This window comes from Felis catus, chromosome F1 (genome assembly GCF_018350175.1).
Source record: "Felis catus isolate Fca126 chromosome F1, F.catus_Fca126_mat1.0, whole genome shotgun sequence".
Taxonomy (NCBI): Eukaryota; Metazoa; Chordata; class Mammalia; order Carnivora; family Felidae; genus Felis; species Felis catus.
In genome coordinates this window covers 38,470,117-38,494,909 of record NC_058384.1, presented here as the reverse complement: position 1 = coordinate 38,494,909, position 24,793 = coordinate 38,470,117, and the positions used below count along the sequence as shown (strand labels likewise).

Sequence of the window (24,793 nt, the reverse complement as noted above, 5' to 3'; positions counted from 1 at the left end):
CTATGGGTTTGACCCACTCAGACCTTCTGGAGGAGGGTCTCTCTGAGCAATGGCCAGGTCCTGGCCCACCCCCAGGAACATTCGCAAGACTGTGCTGCTGCCAATGCCCAGAGACTGCGGCTGGGTGCCAGCCAGAAAAAGTTCACTTGATCTTGTATCAGTAGCATTTCAGGGTTTATGGAAAATCACAACACACATCCAGCGCCAAGCTTTACCCTTAACGTCCTTGTTCCAACACCAGCAAGTGTGGTTGTTCTCCAGGGTCCACTGGGATCTTTGCCTGTGGGGTAGCCACACAGCCTCTAGCAAATGTCCTCCCAGTAGGGGAACCACCTCTCCCCATGTGGCCCTAGGACCCGTCAGACTTGCTCTGTGCTCCTGGGGATTCGCCCTTCCCACCAGAGCACCGCCAGGTATCAAGCTGCGGAGTTTCAGCCTCTGTGCTCCCCCTGTTTATAGAGTCTTAATGGAATTTAAGCCCTCTCCTTCCTCCTTTCTCCTTTTTTCTTCAGTCCCTGCAGCTGTTTCCACTTTTCCACTTTTCTACTTTCTCTACAGTTGCTTTTTTTGGGGAGGGGGGTGCTTTTCCAGTACTTTCCCCCTAACTGTGTTCTCTCTCTGCAAGCAAAAACATCTCCTTGCCCTCTGAGGCTTCTCTCTCCCCCAGTTCATGTCTCTGTGCCATGCACCTGCTGAATTCCCTGGTTCAGGTTGTGCAGATTGTTGTGTTAATCCTCAGATTAGTTTTCTAGGTGTGCAAGATAGTTTAGTGTTGATCTGGCTGCATTTCAGGGACTAGAAACACACAAAAAAACTTCCATGCTGTTCTATCATCTTGGCCCCTCCTATACTTTTTTTTTAAATGTAATGCTTTGGTATGATTCTGGTGTGGATTTTGGTATTTCTGACTTCATAAACTGAGTTGGAAAGTCTTCCTTTTCCTGAAAAATGTTATGCAGAATTGTTCCCATTTTTTCCCTTGAACATTTGGTACAACCCACCGGTGGAATTATCTGGACTTGGAAATCTGTATTGGAAAGTATTAAACCATAAATTAAATTTCTTATATGTATAAAAATATTCAGATGATTTCTTCTGGAGTAATTTTGGTAGTTTTTGACTTTTAAGAAATTGATTCTGTCTAAATCATTCAATTTATGGGCATAACATTTTTTTTTGTAATATTCCTTCATTAGCCTTTGGATATCTCAAGGTTTTTAGTGATGCCCCTCTGTCATTCCTGATTTGGTCATTTGGTCCTCTCTGGTTTTTCTTTGTCAGTTTGTCCAGAAGTTTCTCAATTTTATTTCTCTTTTCAAAGGACCAACTTGGGTTTTATTGACTTTCTGTATTGTGTTTCTGTTTCAATTTAATTGATTTCTACTTGTTTCTATATTATTTACTTCCTTGTACTTTCCTTAGAATTAATTTTCTTCTCTTTCTCTAATTTCTTAAGGGTGAAAATTAGTTACTGATTTGAGAACTTTTTTTTTACATAGGCATTTGATGCTGTAAAATTCTTTCTAATCTCTACTTTAGCTGCACACTGTACCTTTTGAGTTGTTGCATTTTTATTTTCATTCAGTTTAAAATGGTTTTATTTCTCTTGAATATTCTCCTTGATGCATGGGTTATTTAATAGTGTGTTCTTTATTTTCCAAAACTTTGGGGGGTTTTCTAGTTTTAATTCGGTTGAGTTTTAGTTTAATTCATATGTGTGTGTGTGTGTGTGTGTGTGTACACACACACACACACACACACACATATATACCCTGTCCTATTAAGATACACATACATATATTTTTAACACAATGGGGTGGGCCATAATATTGTCATGAAGATGCATACAGATCTATATCAGTCTATTAAGTAATTACATTGTTACTTAATAGACTTAATAGACTATATATTCTGTTGTATAGATAAAACCTTATTTAAATATTGAATCTACTATTGATGGGCATTAAAGGTGTTAAATTTCCAGCCACTAACAACAATGCTCCAGTAATGGAATTGTATATTTGTATTCTAAAATTTTTTTTACATTTATTTATTTTTGAGAGAGAGAGCTAGACAGAGCACAAGTGGGGGAGGGGCAGAGAGACAATGAGACACAGAATCCAAAGCAGGCTCCAGGCTCTGAGCTGTCAGCACAGAGCCCTACATGGGGCGTGAACTCAGAAACCGTGAGATCGTGACCTGAGCCGAAGTCAGATGCTTAACCAACTGAGCCACCCAGGCACCCCTATATATTTGTATTCTTAAGGAGGTTTCAAACAAGATATAATTTTATAGTAAACTTGCTAAGGAATAGGTTATGCCTACTTTGAATATTGATGGATATTTCCACATTTCTTCCCAGAAAGGCCGTGCCATCTCCATCACCACCAGAAGTGTATGGGAGTGCCTGTTGCTACTCCATTCCATTTCCAAATACTGCTTTCCCTTGGAGCTTATTCTCAGAGCAATATGATGCTGCTAAAACCTTTTGTATTGTTATTGATGTGATGAATTCAGTGTTTGGGCATATTAGTTTGGCATTAGCATTAAGAGAGTGTATGGAGATGAGTGAATTTTGATGCATGGAGACAAATGTCATAATCCAAGGTTTGAGGACTTGAAAACCATGACCACGGTAGTTGGATAGCAGTAGGAGCATGGAGAAGGGATTATTGTTGCAGAGAAAGTGAAGTAGGACTCATTAGTGATGGGATATGAGACCCGAATTTGGATTCATAAGACCAGTATTTGAGTCTCACATATGCTATTGTTACCAACTTAGTGACCTTGATCAGTTCTTCCAATTTTCATTTTATCTCTAACAGATTTACTGTAAGGATTAAATGAGGCAGTTTACATGATAGGTTTTAAAACTCTAATATCTGAGACAAACATAAGATAAACATAATAAAGTGTGAGAAGTAAAGGAAAAGAAAGACTTAATGATGATCCCAGCATTTGAGCCAGGTGGTCTAAGAAATGAGGAGACATTGGTGGAAGGATATGATTAAAAGGGACGCTGATCGGGTTCAGATTTGGAACTGTGGTGGTTGAAGTAATTACAGAGCTTCCACATCGAAACAGCCAAGTTAGTGGATACAACTGAATTAGAATTAGGGAGATAAAGATTTGAAATGAATTTCCTCTGGGAAGGGCTAGAGGTTGGCTCTCTGATCACACAGTCCCTCCTCCAGTCTTTTGACTGTGAGTAACTGACAGGTTGAACATCCTTCACTGTACTCCCCTTCCTCCAGAGAGGGCTGAGGTGGCCCATGCTAATCTCATGTTAGTTGGAGTTGGCTTGTTAGTATCATCTTTCCAAACATATTATGCTTGGGATCATGTTTGGAGGTTAAAACTCAGTTTGTAGGCTTGGAAAAAAGACATCATCTGTTTTAGCTTGAATTCTCTACTGATCAGAGGATTATCGAAAAGATACTAGTTGATGTCATGAGAATTAAAATTAAATATCATGGAATTGCTTGCTTTTTAGTTGATAGACCTCAGTAAGTAATAATGAAAATAATACTATTCTTGTTCTCAATGAGCTTTAAATCTGGTAGGAAGAGGGCTGACCTCTAATAAAATATAACTGGTGTCTTGTTAGGAGTGTGTTTTGGCACAGTGGAGAAGAGAGAGGCAAAGGAGGGAGTGGTCAATTCTATATTCCAGGGGAGGGAGACAAATATTTCATAAAATCCTAGGGGGATGTTGGTTGAGCTGCAACTTGAAAGATAGTGTTTGTGGGTATGCAACAGGGCAGGACATTTAAGGAAGAAAGAGCAGAAAGATCAACTTGTATGGATGGGAGAAACGTTTTGAAATACTCCAGTGTGATGGTACCTGCAAGAGAATCACTGTGACTAGAGCTCAGGCAGAGATGAGGTGAGGCAGGCTGCACTGGCAGGGCCTTGTTGCAGCCATGTCCTTGCTATGATGGTGGTCTCTTCTGCCTTTCCCTCAATTCTTCCATCTCCAGTCCTGGTTTTCCTTCATTTGAATAATGTGATTTCCTTCATTCAAATAATATGCAACTATTCTGTACCCCCAGCCTCATCTCAATCCTAAACCTGAGATGATTTGGTGGCATTTGATCATCACTTGAAGGATTATATCATCGGTTCATCTTGACCTTGCTGTGATACAGTGATAGTTATGCCCAAAGTTTATTTTGATACATTAGATAAAGTGAAGTCTTCTGAGCTTTGGTATTAACAGATTTAAAAGAACCATGGAAAAAACATGTTAACTCCTGGAAAAGGAATAAATATGTGCCACTTCTCCCAAGCACAGTGTAATATGACTTATGTGATACTGTAACCTAATGAAGCCTGAAGTGATTCAAAATACTGCATGCTGCATAATAATTCAGACAGATCACTTATTTGAGGTAGTGCCTGAAGACCGGTAGGCTCCTGGAGAAAAGAGAACTGTTCCAACCTTCAGCATCCCTAGTCATGACCTGGCGGTTGGACTGTCTGCAGCTGTTTTAGTACCTCAATTTCAGGCCTCCCCCCATTAAGTGATTTGCACTTCCTCATTATTTGTTTTCCTTTACTGTGCTGTCTTTTCTTTGTGTTTGGTCTCAGTTATCTTGCCATGTAATTTGTTTTTTAACCCGTGAAGACAAGTTTGTCATGCCTTATTTTTTTTATCCAAAGGAAATTTCACTTGCTGCATATGCAGATTATTTTGACTTCATGGCATCATAAAAACATATATTTTAAGTTGGGGTATAGTCTGATCTCCCACAACTAGAGATTGCTTTTCTTTTAATACATATTTTTTTATTTAAAAGATTTTATTTATTTATTTATTTATTTTTATTTATTTATTTATTTTTAGAGAGAGAGAGCATGAGCAGGGGAGAGGGTCAGAGGGAGTGAGAGAGAGACTCTTAAGCAGTCTCCATGCTCAGTGCAGAGCCTGATGTGGGGCTCCATCCCACGATCCTGGGATCATGACCTGAGCTGAAATCAAGAATTGGACGCTTAACAGACTGAAATACCCCAGTGCCCCTAAAAGATTTTATTTGTAAGTAATCTCTACACCCAACGTGGGGGTCAAAGTCACAACCCTGAGATCATAAGTTGCATGCTCCACTGACTGAGTCAGCCAGGTGGCCCTAATACATCTTATTTAAATAAAGCCAGAGCATACAATATATTTTACCTTTAGATCATCAGGAAGCACAAAACATTCTCCATTCATACAAAGTCTTTAAACACAGTAGCTTCTCCTGACCAATTTGCATATTTTAATTGGACATTGTCCCCGAATATCTGTTTTCTGAGGGGTAAGCTTAAGTGGTGGCAACTCCTTTTCTCGTGTCTTGCCTAGTTCTGGACTGGGGCATGGAGGGGCCATGAACATTCTGTATGATCCACGTAGGAGGTATATGACCCAGGCCACAGTACTGCATACCCAGAAGGCCTTCCTCCTGCCATCTGATACCCTGCACTCTGCCTCTTCTTGTCCTTGATATCATCAGCACCACTGGGTCACTGCTTTAGATCTACTCCATCCATCTGTCTGTCTTGATTTCACATACAAGGCACACAGTGGGTTTTTGCTGAATACCTGCCAAAGGCAAAGGATATGGCTATTCTATTAGAAGGTGTGTGCAAATGTACTCTAGACTTCAGGTTGTGAAGTCAGCTATCTCCACTGTTTGAGTTCAGGATACATCCAAAGTGCCAAAACAGATCTGAGATGTTCACGGCTTCATGTTCTCCGGTCTTTTCTGAAACATTTTATGCTCAGTGAGGTCTTCCTGACCACTCTGTTTGAAATTGTCCTACACTTTTCTAGAGTTTCTTATTTCTGTTCCATTTTTTATTTTTCATTTTAGCACTCATCTGACATACAATATTCTTTCTTTTCTTCATTTATTAAATTTATTTATTTATTTAGCCTTGGACTGAAGATTTGGCTCTTCACTTCTCTGTTGCTAGAGTCTAGAACTGTGTTTGGCACATGGCAGGCACTTAACAAAAGTATCTTGAATAAATGGATGAGTAAAAACACAGCTACTCTCTCTTCATTCTCTGCTTTCTTCTTTTCTCCATAGATTGCCTTTTTAAAAAATGTTTTCAATGCACAAATGGCACCCATCATTTTCCACATCAGATTCCAACCACATTCAGAGGCTAAGTTGCTGCTGTTTCTCAGTCTCAATCCTAAATTCCTAGGCAAAGAGATAAAATTGATGCCACTTGCATTAAGAGTGTGCCCTGGTCCAGTTGGTCATGGCCAAGCTGTCAGGGACATAAGGAAGCTGCTAAGATTGTTTCCAGGATCCACTTTCCTGGGAAGGGAAGGAAATTCCAAGAAAAGAATAATCATGCTTTGAATGGGTAGCAGGTACTTCAGTGGTTCAAGAGTACTGATGAATACTTTTCAAATCATTTAAAATTTCCTAAATATTTTAAATGGGTTCACAAAAGGGTCTTGTATATTAACACAGGCTGCCATAACAATATACTATAAACTGGGTAACTTAAACAGCAGACATGTATTTTCTCACAGTTCTGGAGGCTGGAAGTCTGAGTGTCAGCTTCTAATGAGGACTCTTACTGGCTTTCAGATAGCCACCTTTTTACACATGGCAGAGGGAGATGGAGAGTCAGAGCAAGATCTCTGGTGTCTCTTCTTGCAAGGCCACTAATCTTATCATCAGGGCCCACTCTCATCAGCTACTGAAACCTAATTGTCTCTTAAAGGCCAAATATCTCACAGTGGGAATTAGGGATTCAACGTATGAATTTTTCAGAGGGAGGGGCACAATTCAATCCATGTCAGGTATTTTATTGATCTTTGTTAACCTCAGCCTGTAAGTGAAGTTCTCAAGAGCAGATCTCATGTTTTGAATTATCTTTATGCATTGTCTAATGGTTTTAGGTGTTTTAATGCCTTTCTTCCATTGATGATGGGCAAATGGTAAAAATGGGAAACTCTGGTTATTTGATAACCATATCTTGAAAAAGAAAAATAAGGTAGGGCATTTTTGGGCAAATAATTTTAGAAAGGTGGTAACAGTGGAGAAAGGATTTAGAATTTGACTTAGGAAAGAACAATCCTATATGGAAATGTATGAGCATACTTGGTGAACTAGTATTCCTGATGTACCTCTAAGCAAGGTCTCGACTTCAGGATAATAGCTTACAAATGTCCCTTGCTGTTTGACAATGTTAATGGACGGGAAGTGAGTAATGATTTATAAAGTGATGTTGGAGCTGTGGTTAACACGTCTCCGTGACCACAGTGCAGCATGCAGACGGAAGCACCAGTGGCGGCTCACAGAGGAGGGAAGGGGGTTCCTTCGTCATCAGTTCCTATCTCACACATTGTTCAACTCCTAAGCTCCCCTCAGCTCTTTTTTTCTGACAATGCAGAGCCTAAGGATGACCTCTGAGGAAGCTTTTATTGGCAGGTTGTGAATAAAATACAGGATGCTCAGTTGAATTTGAATTGCAGATAGATAAAGAATAATTTTTCATTGTGAGTATGTTTCACATACTGCATGGGATAAATGCACACTAACGAATTATTTAATATTTATCTAGAATTTCAGTTTAACTTTTGTCTTGTGTTTTTATTTGCTGAATCTGGCAACTCCACTTATAATCCACATTGTTTCATAAGAGGTTATCAACTAACCTAGATGCAAAAAGTTCCTTTAGTTCATTCTTAGCTACTTGTGGGGGGTGCGGTGGGAAGGAATAACAGACCTGCTGAAGAATATAGACCTAAAAGCAAGTGCAGGTGGAAACATTTCTGTTGTTATTAAATGCTCTGAGTTGCTTTTTGATAGTTTAAAAGAGTGACACTATTTATGTGGTCATATCTTGAATGTATGGACTTAAAAAAATTCACTGTACATTTAGGAGAGGAAACCTGATAAATCATAGAATAAAGCAGCCAGAAGGAACTAGATCATAGTTTAATCTCTCTCATTTTACAGAAGAGGAATGGAAATGACAGAGTGGAAATAAAGTCTTAACGTCAGACCTGAAAAATGCAAGTTGCATCAGTCAATAATTGGGGGAAACGGGCAGGTGACTTATGCTGTCTGAGCTTTAGTTTTCTACTTCTGGAAATGGTAATACTTACCTTACAGAGTTCTAGTTAGGATTAAACAAGTCAGTATAATGCCCCCAGAACTGCTTTCCTAGGTGTCAGTGCACGTGGCTTCCCAGCGCTTGCCTGAAATGATTCTCAGCAACATCACTGCACTTGATTGTTAGGTGATAATTGGTCTCGGTTTGTCATCAAAGTAGGATACAGACTAATTTACTTCTGCAGGATGAATTATAAGCTTTCACATTGGCCCTATAACGCGTGGGGAAGAAGAAATAAATAATGTTCATCTAAAAAAATAACCCACAATCCCCCCGAACAAAACAAATGACAGCAAAACAGACTAGAGTGTCTCTCTTCCTGGGATTGGGAAGAGAGCTCTACCTAAGTAATTTAGGCCCATTTTGGGAAGCAGGGGATCTCTTTTGGTAATGCCTCCTTAAAACTCCGACGCTTTGATTCTGTTCAATGTGAGATATTTCTTTACCTTATCATATTAGTTATTTTCCCCGGACTGCTCATTTTCACATCCTGTAAAGTGATGGTTCTCAAAATATGGTCTGTAAGCCTGTAGCAGCAACACTGTGCATACCTCCTGAATCTGAAACTCTGGAGGTGGGGCTCAGTAATCTGTGTTTTCACACTCTCTTGGTGACACTGATGCTGACTAGAGTGTGAGAATCACTGCTTTAGAGCTTTAACTCCCCACAAATCCTCAGGTCTGTCTGCCTCTTGGTTTGATAGCAAGAGTTAGATCTGTGTTTTTGCCCATGATATATAATTACAATTTGAGGACACTCAGTAATTGTTAAGTAACGATATGGGAAGGAGGGACCTTCATGTTCATTAAGTACATAGTACGGGCCAGGGATTATGCTAGACGTTTTATATACATTATCCCATTTCATGCTCACATCAGCTCTCTGCAGTTGGTATTATCCTACCACTTTGCAAATAATGAAACTGAAGTTCAGACAGGTCAAGTAATTTGTCTAAGCCCACATAGCTCTAAAGAGGTAGAATAGAGATTTAAGCCCAGTTTGACTTTCAACCTTATCAAGAGATGTAACGGAGTCTAGCTTTTCCCCTGGGAACTACGTGAAATTGGAAGGACCCAAGACTTGTAGTGAGTGGGAAAAACTGAGCTGAGAAATTTCTCAAGCTTGTTAGAGGTAAGGGAACTACAGGTTGCAGAGGCAGCTATTAGGGGAGCCACAGCTGCCAGTGATTCTGCATTCACACCATAGGTGGGGGAGGGATAGGATATCCATACACACGTTTCTCACAGCCAAGTTTAAAACAATTTAAATGAAGCAAAGTATTCAATTAGGGATGCTTGAGGAAACCAGGCACGTATCATCTGTGTCAGCAGTGAAGGAGAAGAAAATATTTAGCCTTTGCAAGCTGTGACCACTTCAGCACTGTATGATGATGTTGCCTCACGGAAGAGCAGAAGAATACATCGAATACCTTAGAGAGATTAATTTCCTAGGAAAGAAAATAAAACAAAGGAAGATCCTCTGATTACATTTAAATATTTCCTTGCCAATGCTTGGGGGAATTCTAGCATTCCTCGCTAGCAGAGGAAAGCTTTTGTGCCTGGGAAAAAGGTGATTAGGGCACTGTGCCTGGGTGGATAGAGATGGCGGGGGTGGGGGTGGGTGGAAGGGAGGAAGGGGTGTTTCAATAGTAGCACAGGTGCAACAGTTTGGAGTGAGTGATGGCCTTACAAATGACCCTGGCACAGAGCAGAGGAAACCCAAGGAGAAGATTAATTGAATTACAGCTACAGTATGTGTGCATTTTATTTCTGCTGTGCAGTCTAAATGGATTGTGGGGCTGGCTCACCAGCTGGGGTAAGGTCAGAATATTGAGGAAATGGGAGGGGACATAGATGAACAATTTTCCGGATGGGGAACAATCCTTTAGTTGTTTGCTTTAGGGTAAAGCATTTTTAGGATGATATAAGCTCAGTGTATAATCTCCGTTGTCTAAGAGCAATGTAATTATTTTTCATGCCAGGATGTGATCAGTATCTGAAAAGTAGTATCTTCTACTTTAAAACAATTGGGATAAGGAGTAACATATTGTCTTATAATACAATTTTTCACTTTCTAAGAGAATTGACAGGATTTGTTTTCTTTAGGGCACTACAAATGTCATTTGTTTTAAGAAGAATTAATATCCTGACATCTTTTCTGAAGCAATATATGTTGCTAAAAATATTTTCTTTGTGAATAGATTTTATGGTATATAAAAATTTAAATTTTATCAATACGATTTCATATTTCCTTAGATTGTTAATCAAATTAGTTAAGTGATGCAAACAAGTTGATACTCAAATATTTGCCTAATCTCTTAAAAGCATTAGTTTATCTGTAGTAATTAAAAGTTTAGATTATTCAGTTGCTCAATGATCTATTTACTTATTTAATTCTATTCGTGTAATATCTTGTGTCCTCATATCCCACTGCTTTTTGAATTAAGTATTTTAATACTTTCTTCAATGTTCCTTTGGCTAACTTAGCAAGAAGCAACCTCATATATCGAAAGGTCCAGCAAACATTGTTCTAACTCAGAAAACATATATTAAGCCCCCTAAAAAATAGTAGAGAGAGGTACTGTGGAATAAGCATAAAAAATAAACATAGTAGGATGGGCAGCAACATTGTTTGTTTGTTTTTTACATAAACTTTTGAAAAGAAAGAACTGGATTCAAATCCTGCCTTCGTGTCTTCCTCTTGCCAGGTGATGCTGGTAAATTATTTAAATTCTGACCCTCAGTTTCTTCATCTGTAAAATTGAGATCATAATAATATCTTACAGTGTTGGTGCAAGAATTACATGAGGTTGTGTATACCTAGCATCCAGAAATTTTCCTGTCCAGAGCAGACCTTCAACAAAGGCCAACTTCTCCACCCCCTTTCCCTCTTTAAAAGCTGTTTGAGAGAAAATATGGTATATTAGAAAGACTACTGGACTGGGCGTCTAACAGCGGGGGTCTAATCTGGCTACATAATCTTAGACAAATCGTTTTAACCTCGCTGAAGTGTGGCTAATTTGTGTCTAATGTGTCCTCAGTCTGCCTTCTGAGAGTCACACTTGCCCAGACACTCTTCTCCTTCCTGTTTGTGTTGACTTCATTCATGGTCGCTAATGTTTCTGTCTGCTGTGATCTTAGCTGCTCAGCAGTATCCCTCTCCCAGTCGCTGTGCATTTATACAAACTCGTGGAGCATGTGTTTCATTGTGGCTTAGACGACCCACACTCAGGGATCACAGAGAGAGGTGTATCTGCCCGGCCTGTGTAATAGGGTTGCTGTGAGGGGTTAATAAAATAAGTGAAAGCCAGTTACGAAGTGGAAAGTGTGAGACAGATGTTCATTAAATCTTGGTACTTTATTCCTAGAGCCCCGAATACTTTGTCCTTCTTTTCAAAAAGCTTAAATTACCTTGTGTATTTGACTTCATTTAGTCTCACCGCATCCCTTTAAAGTAACAGGATAATTGCTTGGTTTAATAAACTTCTCCCTTCTGACAGTCTATTAGCTATTTTCTCTCCTCTATAAGTTGTGCAGAATGACAGCAGGATTGGCTTTGAGGCCTTCCAGGGTTTTCTACTCAAAGTCTTTCCTAGGGAGTCTAGCATCAAAAGTATAAAGGAGGGAGGGGATGGCTTTTCATTTCAGTTCTCTCTCTCTGCAATTGGCAACATACTTTGATTAGGTTTTTGAGGAAACAGAAATAAAATTAATTAACAGCACTCTAGAATCTGTTCTCTGAGGAATAGATTCCTTAGATTCATGCAGGCCCCCAGAATTCTAAAGCAGTAATAGAAGAAAGGGGTGCTCGAAACATGTCCAGAACTGTGATTCCGAGTTTACATTACAACCATCCTGCAGTTTAGGACACATTACTTGGGAGAATCTGCATGCCTGCTCTGCACGGTATTCTGTTTTATTTATAGTTCTATTTATTTAGTAGCTCTACTATTGCAGTATTGTAACTACAATAAACCTACCAGTCATGTTGTTTCCTGTTAGAACATCATGTGATTTAATTCATCACTGTCCTCTACGTGGCGTTACATTCTTTGAGAACAGACTGCACCTGCTGATTTTCTAACTCATCTCTAATGCTCAGTATGGTGCTCGGCATTGAGTAGATGGATAAATATTTGCTGAAAAACTGAATGAATACATGGTTTTATTAGCACAATGCCTGGAAATGGGATGATACCCAGATTGAGGGTGTGGGTTGGATCTACACATATTATAATTCCACATTCCATATCTTGTTCCTCTCAGCATGTGCGATGTTCAGATTGTGTGCTTCTTTGATTCTCAGTTACGAAATCAAGTATTAGGAGACTTCATCATCATAACACAGAAGGCATCATATACTTCCCTAACATGTTGGAAACACTATAAAATGGGTACTCTCCTGACCATGAATTTATCTGCTGTGGGATTTATAACCTCCAAACTATTGCTTTTTCATAGAGGATCCTGTGTGGTGTGGGAATGCAGGAATGGGGATGAGTTGGAGTTGGGGAACGAGAAATGGGAGTAGAGGCAGCATACAGAGAACTCTGGAAAAGAAGTCCTTGACTTGCGTTGGATGTGAGGGTGGGGGGAATTTTAAACTTTCAGACCACAAAAGCCAGGGATCAGGGTTATTGGTGAGCAGTGTAACTGATAACATGTAATTACATTTTTCTATCTTCAAGAACAACTAACACATTACAGCTAATCATCAGAAAGAATTTCCATTATTTTGAGGAAAAGAACATTTTTGCATCATAGAATCACAAAATGGTAGAGCTGGAAGGAAAACTTGAAACTACCTAATTCAGTCTAATTTTCCTGTTGATTAACTCAAGACTTTCCCAGAGATTTTTATGAGCCCTATTTTAATTTTGTCTCCCACATTTATTTAGGACTTGTGTGGAACGCTTGGTGTTACGGGGAGACTGCTCGTATAGAAAAGAGTTCAAACACAGTCCATGGTGACCGTGAACATGCCGAACTGGATGGAGATGATACGACAATTGGGTAAGCAGTCATTTTACTCCCTTCCCAGAAACAGTAAGCACCTTGTAGGGTCCTTTTCTGTGAGAATATTTAAGAAGCTTTCTACAAACCTCATACTATTTTACTGAGGATATCAGATGTCTGAAAAAATGGAATTAATTTGTGATTTTGGTGGCAACAGCCCAAGATGTTTCATCTTCTTAAGTCAATTTCTCCAAGAATATTTTATTTTTAATATAATCAGCATTTTGGGGGGGGAGATGGTTGGGTGGGGGACAGTGTTCTTTGAAATTCTCTGAATGTTACATAATCTAAGGAATATTCTTCTTTCTGATTCCCTGTTCCCACAAGCTAAATCTTTCAAAACATTGCTCTCTGAAATGGTTACCACATCACTCTTTCTTGAAAACTGATTTGAATCACCTCAAGTGTCCCCAGCATGGTAATCCTCAACTAACAATGGTACTTGGAAAGAGCCTGCATTTCACTGATGGCTAGCTAGAGTCCTCACTAGAAGACAGCAGCCCTTCTAGGCACAATGCTTTAGCCCACACTGTGTAAAAATACCACACTGTGGTATATTCACACTGAATCAGGGATAGATTTAATAGAATTTCTGTTTGTGTCCATTAGGATTAAGAATGTAAATTGATGCTAACTGCATGACTGACATCTAGTGGATATATGCCAGTGGTGCTGTTTACAACCTGGCTTCCTTTTTTCCCCTCCTTTGGAATATGATTTGTAAGGGGCGGGGGGGGGGGGGGGGGGTGGAATACATTTGAAGAAATCATTGCCTTAAATCCAAAGTTATCAAACTAAACATTACTAAAATGTTAGGAGTGGGACCCTTCTGTAAATGAAGTGCATGGTTTATAGAGTTGTGAAAGAATGTATAGTGTAGGTTAGAGAATGAAAGGAAGACCACATATAAAAATTCAAGTTGATTTAGTTTGTTGGCAAGGATTGAAATGCATCGACACGATAGTAGGAACTTGTGAAATATGTAAATATCCACAATGAACTGGAACGCTCATTGCTTTTTACCTGTCATTTCTTGTTTGATACTCAATTGCCTGCTTGAGAGATACGCTGAAAAAGGTCTGATCTTATTCTGATATAAACTGTCACTGGGGTTGGACGTTGGCTACTGTTCTAGGACTCAAATATTGATAATTGACAAGTAGAATGAATTTTTAGTTATTCATTTTTTTTTACTACCAGAAAAATTTTATTTGTTGATTATATTAAAAACATGCAAAAGAATTAGGAAAACACCCTAGATATTTTTATTTAAGAAGTTATTGGACATAGAGAAACAACAAGCCAGACAGTGTGATAATGTAGAAATTTGATTCACAGAATGCCATTCTTGGTAAAAGTAGTTTTTAATTGCCAGTAACAGAAGATATTTTGACACACAATCTTGCAGATTTTTAACATGCAAGTTTCCTTGCTGCAGTTTTCTTCAGAAGAAATTATTTTTCTCCTTATTCCATTCCCTCTCTTAAGGTATATGAAATTTCAAGCAAATATAGAGTATTGTTTTAAAGGGTATTTTGTCAGGGAGAGCAGCCCAGCTGTGTAAATTGCATTGTTGAGGGGTACTTATATAATGGTATTTCATAATAAGAAAAAGTCATGCTGTGTATGATTCAGGGTGGATAACTCATGTTTGTCTTTATAAGTAGATCAGATAGACCTATTCCTGATCCTTTAGGTCACTGTTCACTCTAGGAATGGTTAGAATGCACCTGCCATGGTGGAAATTCTGCTAGCAGGTGTAAAGAAGTGGCAAAAGTCAAAATCATTTTTAAAAGCAGTTTCACACTGACTGGAAAGAATATGACTACAGGTTTGCAAATTGTGCCTTTTATGTACATTTATGCATTGATACTGAGAAAATCTTCCTTGGTGATGATGTGACAAAGCTGATGATTATTATACTGAAATTATTAATTTTCCTCTTATTTTAAAAATTGAAGTGTAACTTACACACAGTTGACATGTAATGTTACAGTTAAATGAGTTTTAACAAATGTACACACCTGTGTAATCCACATCTCATAACAAGTTTCAAAATATTTTCAGCTCTCCAGAAAGTTTCCTTGAACCTCTCTTCCCAGGCAAACTCTGCACCTCCCACCACTTCATTGGATTCTCTTACTCTGTTTATTTTCTGATACTTTTTACTTCTGATTATTGGTTGTAGGTCTAAGTTCTTTTAACAATGACATTGTGGAAAGAATCAAAATAGAGATAATGTGCAGAGTGTTGGGAACCTAAGAAAGAAAATTTACCTCCTGTTTAGGTTAATGTCTTTTCTCTTTGACCTTCTTAAAATTTGTGCTTACTTCTGTTTTGATATATCTTAAAAGATACTCTCTTACTTTATTACTTTTTCTTGTAGGACCTGTGAACTTTCTGAGATATTGGGTGTGCCTTTTTAATTTTATATCCTTAGGACCTAACATGCTGCTGGTACACGATAGGTACTTTATTTGTTGAATAAGGTCTATTATTGTTATTATTATTATTGAGAGAGAGAGAAAGAGAGGGGGGTAGAGGGAGAGAGAGAATCTCAAGCAGGCTTCATGCCCAGTGCAGAGCCCGACATGGGGCTTATCCCATGACTGTGAGATCATGACCTGAGCCGAAATCAAGAGTCAGACGCTCAACCCACTGAGCCACCCAGCGCCCCAGGTCTTTAATATTTTAATAAATACAATAGCAGTGAAGAAGCTTGATTGGAATGAAGTGAGATTGGTAGCAGGAACACTACTTAAAAATATTTAAGTAATCTCAATGATAGATGATGTAGTCATTGGGATAAAACAGAAGGAAATATATTCAGGAGGTATTTACTTAGGAAGTAGTATTGACAGGACTTGACTGGAAGATGTGGGGAGCACGAAGTCAAGAATAACTCAGATTTATAACTCCAAAGAGTGGATAGATCATCATAATGCCATTACATGAAATTGGGACTCAAGAGGAACAGATGTTTTTAGGAGAGGATAATAAGTTCAATTTTGAATATATTGAATTTGAGGTAACTATGGATTATTCAGGTGGAAACTTCCAAGTCGGTTGTTGGAAAGAAAGTTTTAGAACTCATAAGTCTAGATTAGAGATAAGATTTGCATAATCAACCTATGGATGATTATTATAATAGGGGAATGTTTGTGATTCTCAAGCGGGAATATGGAGAGGGAGAAGAGAAGAATGTGGTCAATGTAACCTAAGAGAAAAATCAAATGTTTATCGGTCTCTGGCTTGATATAAGTGGAGATCAGGGAGGCCAGCAGATTAAGGAGAAAGATGGGAGAAAGTGTGAGGAAAACTCTGAGCCTGGTTATAATGGTTGCCAAGTGGAGGGATTAATAAATGGTATCAAACCCCTCAAATAAGGACCAAAAAGAGACCTTTGGATGTTGCAGTTAGGAAGCCCAGTGACCAAATTAGGAAATACCATTCATCACACACACATTAGTATACAGAAGCCTTCTAGGTTTCTTTGATTTGTTGGAAGTCAAACCAATGTGAATTTGAATTCTACTTTACCAGTTCTGGCAGTTTTCCCTTAGGCAAGCTCCTCAAGTTTTTCTTTTTTAAAAAAATTTAATTCTAGTATAGTTCGCATACAGTGTTATATCAGTTTCAAGTGTATGATATAGTGATTCAACACATCCATACATCACCAAGTGCTCATCACAAGTGCCCTCCTTAACCCCCATCCCTTATTTTGTGCATCCCCCATTCCCTCCCCCCCCCCCATAACCATCTATTTGTTCTCTTTAGTTAAGGCTTCTCAAGTTTTTGACCCATAGTTTACTCTGGTGTAGAATGGTAATAAATTCTGATGATGCTCTTGTGGGATGAAGGGAAGTAACATGTGCCTTCTAGATACAGTAAACTACACTGAGAAAATGTGTATTTTGACTGAGAGAGAGGATAGGTGAATGGTTTTGGAACTTGGGAAAGAGGAAGCAAATCCTTTCTTCCTTTTTCTCCTATAATCTGGCCCTTGATATCACTGTACACTAACCAAGTCCACACTAGTATGTTAATAAATAATAAATAAAGCACAGGCCTCAATTATAAGATATGTTGGCAGGCCTGAAATTATAAGTACTATTTATAAATTATTTCTAGAGGAAAATATTTTTTTAAGTTACAACCACATCATACCTGGACCTTGGAGCGAAACTAGTTTGTCAGTTGAAGATTGCTTGCGTTGGCTTGTCAGGTTGAAATCCTATTATCCACCCAGTGTATAGAAGTAATTCCCATTTCATTAAACTTTGAATGTGTATGTGTATGTGTGTGGGTATGTGTGTGCGTGTGTGTGTGTAGAAATATAGAACAGAGGATTAAAATTCCCAGTGAAGAATATGGTGTTTGAGCATCAGAATTCACATGTAAAATAAGGAAGAAGCATATGGAATTCAAGAGCCAGGAATATTTCTCTAAGTTTTTCTGAAGGTAAAAAATGAACTCTGTAAAAAAATGAATGACAAGGAAAATGAATATGGTGTTGAAGTCTTTGTAATTTTTGTAATGATGAAGTTTGGAGCTTTTTTTTTAAAAGTTGTTCAAAAACTACTCTAGAAACTTTTCAGAACTTCCAAATATCTTTGTATTTATGCAAGTCCATTTCATTGATACTAAGCTTAAGTAAAAGTGAGTTTCTTTTCTACAACTTTTCTTCACTTCTCTAACCCTTACTTTGATTCCCAATAATTTGGGCAGTGAATGAAGGGTTCAAAGATAAACTGCAACTATTTCAAAGTCATATACTCTAGAAGCCAGGAATTTTAGTTCTTGCAGATATTAACCATTTTATAAATTTAAATTTTTTTTTCTGTAAATTATGTCTTTTCCTTTTTCTGAACTCAAATGTAGCATCAGAGCCATAACGTACGAGTATCTGCTGATGTTTTGGGGGAAACCAGCCATGCTTATGTACCTGCTAAATTGAGGACATAATGAGAGCTTAGTGTAAACAATTTAGTTAAAAACCTAGCTTTTAATAAATTACATGAGAGTTCCAACAATTATTTATTAAGTTTGCTTTATAACACTTACTAAAAACAGCACTTTCGGGAATGGGAAAATGGGGAGGCGGAAGAACTACCTGAAATAATTTATTTGGGGTTGTTATTTGTATTTTCCTAAAGCAATCAGGACCATGGAATTGGATTTTCTGTCCCCCTTTCCTCACTCCATTCCAGCTTTGGGTTCTTCAAGGCAGAACAAACACTAAGAGCGCTTGCTGTGGCAGTGTTCCTCACTGGGGACCAAACTTTTCCTTTGGTCAGTTACTGATTAATTTATTACTAGTGAATGATCAAGGCAGCATTGATTGTGGGAAATATTTGCAGCTACTAGTAAGGTCAGTTAGGTTCCCTATTCCCCTGAAGTGCATTGTATAGTAAAAAGCATTTTTTTTAAATGGCCCTCTACTCATCTACACAGAGCCCCCTCATTTTTATCTGAAGTCCCCATTCCCCCTTAACTCAAATAGTCCTTTCCCTGGTTCTCACCCCTGACTACTTTTTTGAATCCCTTTGGGAGCTTTTAATGATCGCCATGCCCAGGCTACAGCCCAAACCAATTAATTACATCAGATCCTTGGATATGAGTTTTTTTGTTTGTTTGTTTTAGTTTTTGTGTTTTTAACTTTCTTTCTCCAAAGTGCAGCCAATTTGGAGAACCTGTTATCCTTAATTCTCTTTGTGAAGCTGGGATTATAGATTCATGTCCAGTTAGAGGCAGAAGTGGCACTTTGGCTACAGACTTTAAGTTAACTGATTCTAGGAGGATGGAGTGTGCCTTCCCTAAATTTATATGTTGAAGCCCTAATTTCGTGTACCTCAGAATGTGACTAAACTTGGTCTTTAAAGAGTTAATTAAGTTAAAATGAAAGCCATTGGGGTGGGACCTAATCCAATACAAATGGATATATACAAAGAGGAAATTAGGACACAGACACACACAAAAGGAAAAGAGCATGTGAAGGCATGGGGAGAAGGTGACTACCCATAAGCCAAGGAGAGAGGCTTCAGAAGAAATCTACCCTGCTGACTTCTGGATCTCAGACTTCCAGCCTCCAGAACTGTGAACAAAACCCAATCTGTGGTATTTTATTATGGCAACTCTAGCAAACAAATACAAGGATCAAAATGATTGTAGGGATTAAGAAGAGAGAGGAGAAAAGGAAGAGTTAAAAAAAAAAGAGTAAAAAAAAAAATCCCCATGAAGCCACCTTGTGAAAATGAAATTCTCTGCATGGAATTTGTCGATGCCAGAAGTGACTTGCTGTGTGGACATGTCTCCTGGGAACTTCCTCTGTGATGAGGCAATTTAACTGAGAGCAAATAGCAAAGGACCTAAACCTTTGCCTGATGATTATTGTAGAGACAGAAGGAAGAGTGAATGTGGTCTACTGATTTGCTTGGCTTGAGTACCCTCCAGATACACACTTACCCCAGTAGTTTTTAAACATTTAGCCATGGCTAGTCTTGCAGTTTTTGTACTATGATGTTTTCCATAAATGCTCCATATGAAATTACATTATAATAAACTCTTCAAGGGAAGAAACCATATCTTACTCATTTTTATGACTTGCTAAATGTCACATAGCAGGCACTAAAAAATGCTTTTTGAATGAATATATGGATTTATTAGTGAGCAAATAGCCTACTGTATTGAGTCTAAATTATTTTATTTGGTTTTCAAAATACTGTCTATCCTCTTCAAAATACATCTTTTGTTCCACTTAATCTGCTGATACAAAAGTTTCCCACAAATTACTTGTCTATTGTTCATATTATGTATTGGTTGAATGTATTGCCTCACTTGAGATGCCCTTCCTTTGTTTTTCAAAATTCATTTTTCATGTCTACTTGGCTATAAACCATGGATCCCAGTCTACACTCAGCAAACATTGGTTGAGCCTCTATTCTGTGCCAGGCACTGTGTTAGATACCAGGGATACACAGACAAATTCAATAAGGTTGTCTGTCTTCCAGGGTTTTGGACTCAAGCCAGGGACAAAGGTGAGTAGTTAAAATATAGTGTTCTGAGTGCAATAGTAGAAGCAGCAGACAGATGCTACTAGATAATTGGGGTAATAAAATTAGACTTATATGGGGGCTCATGGGGAGCAGTGTAAGGAAAGTGAATTAAATTGACTCTAGAAGGTTTTTTTGGGAATAACACAGGTGAAGAAAGTGTATAGGATGAATGAAGGAAAGGAAATAGCCTAGATTAAAGCCTGGAGACTTGAGGCGTTGAACACTCTTTAGCACATGTATACTTTTTGTTACTGAATCAGCTTCTGTGGTCTTGAAAGCTAGGAATGGGCACTATAACCATTTGCCCACATGGCTTAGGAAAAGAGTAGGTATTAGTTACATTAAGTGCCCCCAGTAGGAAAGGAAAGAAGTGGTAAGCAAGAAGTCTGGGGTCATGCCATTTCTTTGTCTGGTCTCTAGGTGACATCACTAGCCCAAGAAAGTTCCTTCTTTAGGCCTTCCTCTTGTATTTCCCCATTTACAAAGCAATTTTACATCCATTGTCTCTTTTGAGTCTCATAATAACCCTCTGAGAAAAATACTAGCAAATAATATTCTCCCCATTCTGAAGATAAAGAAACTAAGATTCAGTAGGTTTGAGTCACTTGGGCAAATTCACCTAGATAGAAAGCTGTCGATCTAGGACTCACAGACAGGTTCTCTAACTTCACAATCTAAGCTCTTTTCCTTACAACAGGTTCTCTTCTACATGACATATGAACAGCTTTAGAAGAAAAGATAATATGACATAGATCACTTGAAAGTGTAGGAATTCCACATGTCCAAAATTTAGGGAGTGGTGTCACTGAAATGGTTCTTAAGAAGACTGAGTTCTAAGGATATACAGTAAGAACAGTTCATTGCTCCACCAACAGGAAATTCCAGAAAATTTATAATGATTTCCGGAGTAGATTCCAGTGATTCATCCCCTATGTGTAACACCCAGTTCTCATCCCAACAAGTGTCTTCTTATGCCCCTTACCCATCTAGCCATTCCCCCACCCACAACCCCTCCAGTAACCCTGTTTGTTCTCTGTATTTAAGAGTCTCTTATGTTTTATCCTTCTCCTTGTTTTTGTATTATTTTTGCCTCCCTTCCCTTATGTTCATCTGTTTTGTATCTTAAATTCCACATATGAGCGAAGTCATATGATATTTTGTCTTTCTCTAATTTCACTTGGCATAATACACTCTAGTTCCATCCATGTTGTTGCAAATGGCAAGATTTCATTCTTTTTGATTGCCAAATAATACTCCATTTTGTGTGTGTGTGTGTGTGTGTGTGTGTGTGTGTGTGTGTGTGTGTGTGTATATATATATATATATATACCACGTTTTCTTTATCCACTCATCTGTCAATGGACATTTGGGCTCTTTTATTTTAAAATGTTTATTTTTGAGAGAGAGAGAGAGAGCCAGAGCATGAGCAGGGAAGGGGCAGAGAGAGAGAGAGGGAGACACAGAATCCAAAGCAGGGTCCAGGCTCTGAGCTGTCAGCACAGAGCCTGACATGGGGCTCGAACCCACAAACTGTGAGATTGTGACCTGAGCAAAAGTCGGAGGCCTAACCGGCTGAGCCATCCCAGACGCCTCTGGGCTCTTTTCAAACTTTGATAGTGCTGCTATAAACAGTGGGGTGCATGTGCCCTTTTGAAACAGCATACCTGTATCCCTTGGATAAATTCCTAATAGTGCAATTGCTGGGTCATAGGGTATTTCTATTTTTAATTTTTTGAAGAACCTCCATACTGTTTTCCAGAGTGGCTGCACCAGTTTGCATTCCCACCGGGAATGCAAAAGAGATCCTCTTTCTTCACATCCTCGCCAATATTTGTTGTTGCCTGAGTTGTTAATTTTAGCCATTGTGACTGGTGTGAAGTGCTATCTCATTGTGGTTTTTTAAAAAATGTTTTTTTTAACATTTATTTATTTTTGAGAGACAGAGAGAGATAGAGCATGAGCAGGGGAGGGGCAGAGAGAGAGAAGGAGACACAGAATCTGAAGCAGGCTGCAGGCTCTGAGCAAGCTGTCAACACAGAGCCTGATGCGGGGCTTGAACCCACAAACTGTGAGATCATGACCTGAGCCAAAGTCGGATGCTCAACCTACTGAGCCACCCAGGCGCCCCATCTCATTGTGGTTTTAATTTGTATTTCCCACCAACAGGAAATATATAATTGTCAATCTGTCTCACATGTCCTTTATTGGTGATATTTTTGTATAGACCACATATTCATGTTCTTCAGTGCCACAGAAGCAGCAGGATTTCAAATTACATGTCCCAGGGGGTGATAAAGAGTGGTTAAGAGCAAGGGCTCTTGAGTTAGATTTGGGTTCACATCCTGGCCCCACCATTGACAGTTTGTTAAGTTACTTGTTTGCTCTGTGTCAGTTTCCTTGGCCAGTAAAATAAGGATAATAAACTGAGCTTTCTCACAGGGTTGTGAAGATTCAGTCAACATGTGAAATGCTTACAACAGTTCCTGGCAAATAATTACTAAGGTGCCAGCAATTATTATGGTTATTTCTCTCATCCTAAATTTGTGGAAGTAAAGTGACAAATCTCTTGTGCCTCAACGATCTTGTTTTGGTATCAGTTGATACTGCTTGATGTCACATGTCACATCACCCTCTCAGTGTAGAAGGACATTTTATCCCGGAGAGTTTTGGAATACTTTCTTGTTTGGGTGGAAATGCTATTATCTTATGGAACATTTGAATTTGACTTTTGTAGCAAGTCCCAGATTAGAATGATTTTGTGCTAAGGGAGCCTGGGTGGCTCAGTTCGTTAAGCATCGGACTCTTGATTTCAGCTCAGATTATGATTTCACGGTTCGTGGGTTTGAGCCCTGCATTGAGCTCTGTGCTGATGACACGGAACCTGCTTGGGATTCTCTCTCTCCCGGTTCTCTCAGTCCCTCCCTCACTCGTGCTCTCCTTCTCTCAAAAATAAGTAAATAAACTAAAAAAAAAGAATGATTTTCTACTAAATGTAAAGTTTTCAAAATTGTGTCTTATGCATATGTAATGAATAACAGTAATTCTAATACTTAGAGTCAGTTTTTGTAAATTAAATCTTAATGGACTGAATGGAAAAATTTAAAACAAGAAGCATTTTGTAAAGGTGTATATTAGGGCATAACTTGGAATTGATTATGTGATGGAAATGATGAGTTTAATTTTATATACTTTTTTTACTTGGACTATATGCCTTAAAACAGTAATTGTCTTCTTAAAAAGGTTATGTCTTTATAAATTGATGCAAAAATTTTTCTTTCATTAAGAGCATAATCAGAACTTTTTTGCTATGCCAGTCTTGTCATCTGGGAAACATATGATGTTTATACAGTTTTCAAAGATACATGTGATTTAGTTAGGTGCCCGGAGACCTCCACATGAATTGTTAATTTCATATTGCCTACAACAGTCATCCCCTCAATGTTTGCAGAGTTTATAGGAGATCAGTTACAAATGTGATTATACCAGCCATTCCTCAGACCTGACACCAGTTTCAAATTAAAAACTGACAGACCTCACCTGCTCCTGGGTTCACCCACAGGTCACCTTCTTGTCACTTCAGCTCTCCCCCCATTAAAATGACATCTGTGTTCATAAAGGGACTGAGAGGGGCTGTGAGTTGTTAGAATTGTTGAGGAATAAGAATAAGGTGTCGTCTGCCCAGATAATATAGTGTTCAACTTTGGCCTTTGAGGGGACAAGAGGCGAACAACATCCTACAGTGTTTCCAAATACAAGAACAGAGGCCCAGAGAGGTCACCCATTGCTCCTAATACAACCCATGGAATAGAACAAATGTGCCATGATAAAGAATAGGTGTTTACAGCAATAAGAGGAAAGAGGAAAATAGAAATTGTGATTTAAAAAATACTCTTCCCTTATATCTAAAATATTCTTCAGGTATTAATTTTACCTAACAGTCAAAAATAAGGATTTATTTTTTTCTTGTAAGAAGTGTAAAAAGATACAGTTAGAACAATACAAATGTAAACTAAGTGAAAACAAATGTTTGAATTATCTATACATAGCCTTTGCCTCCAATAATTTGCCACATGTTAGCTGTAATGCTTACATATAAAACATTACAATATATTATCTTCTTTTTATGGAATACAAAATGTTTGTAGATCTTATTTCAATGGAACCCCCCAGGTTAAAGAATTAAGGAAAAACGATCATTTTAAAAAGAAAACTAGATGATAAAGCATTTGAAATAATGTCTTATTTCTGTATCTGATACTTGGGACAGAGCCATGCATAGTAGGCATTAAATACCATGTGTTGATGGTAATAGTAAGAAAAACTAATGTCCAGAGGAGATACCTGGTAATTCAAAAAAGTCACAGATCTGAAAAATAATTATATCAAAAATTATAATTATGAAAGTAGATTATTGTTACTGTAACTTCAGTGTCTTAGATTTTTTAAAACCAAGAATTCAAAAAACATATTAACACTTTTTGGCGACCTCTGCTTCCAGGCCATTGAGGAGCCCAAGAAGGTTCCTCTGTGTCCTGCTGCAAGCCCTGAGAATAATCCAAGCTCACTGGTACATGGTGCCCCCTGAGGGGGAGGCAGGTGATGA

At 38.4% G+C, this 24,793-nt stretch overlaps 1 long non-coding RNA gene across 5 annotated transcripts in view; it reads left to right on the top strand.

The window, feature by feature from the left end:
- Positions 1–24,793, top strand: part of LOC109495687 — a 363,477-nt gene that overhangs the window by 211,895 nt on the left and 126,789 nt on the right. For all 5 annotated transcript variants that reach the window (XR_006591484.1, XR_006591487.1, XR_006591483.1 and 2 more), the window contains one exon: positions 13,018–13,132. This is a non-coding gene — a long non-coding RNA (uncharacterized LOC109495687). The remainder of the gene's footprint in view (positions 1–13,017; positions 13,133–24,793) is intronic.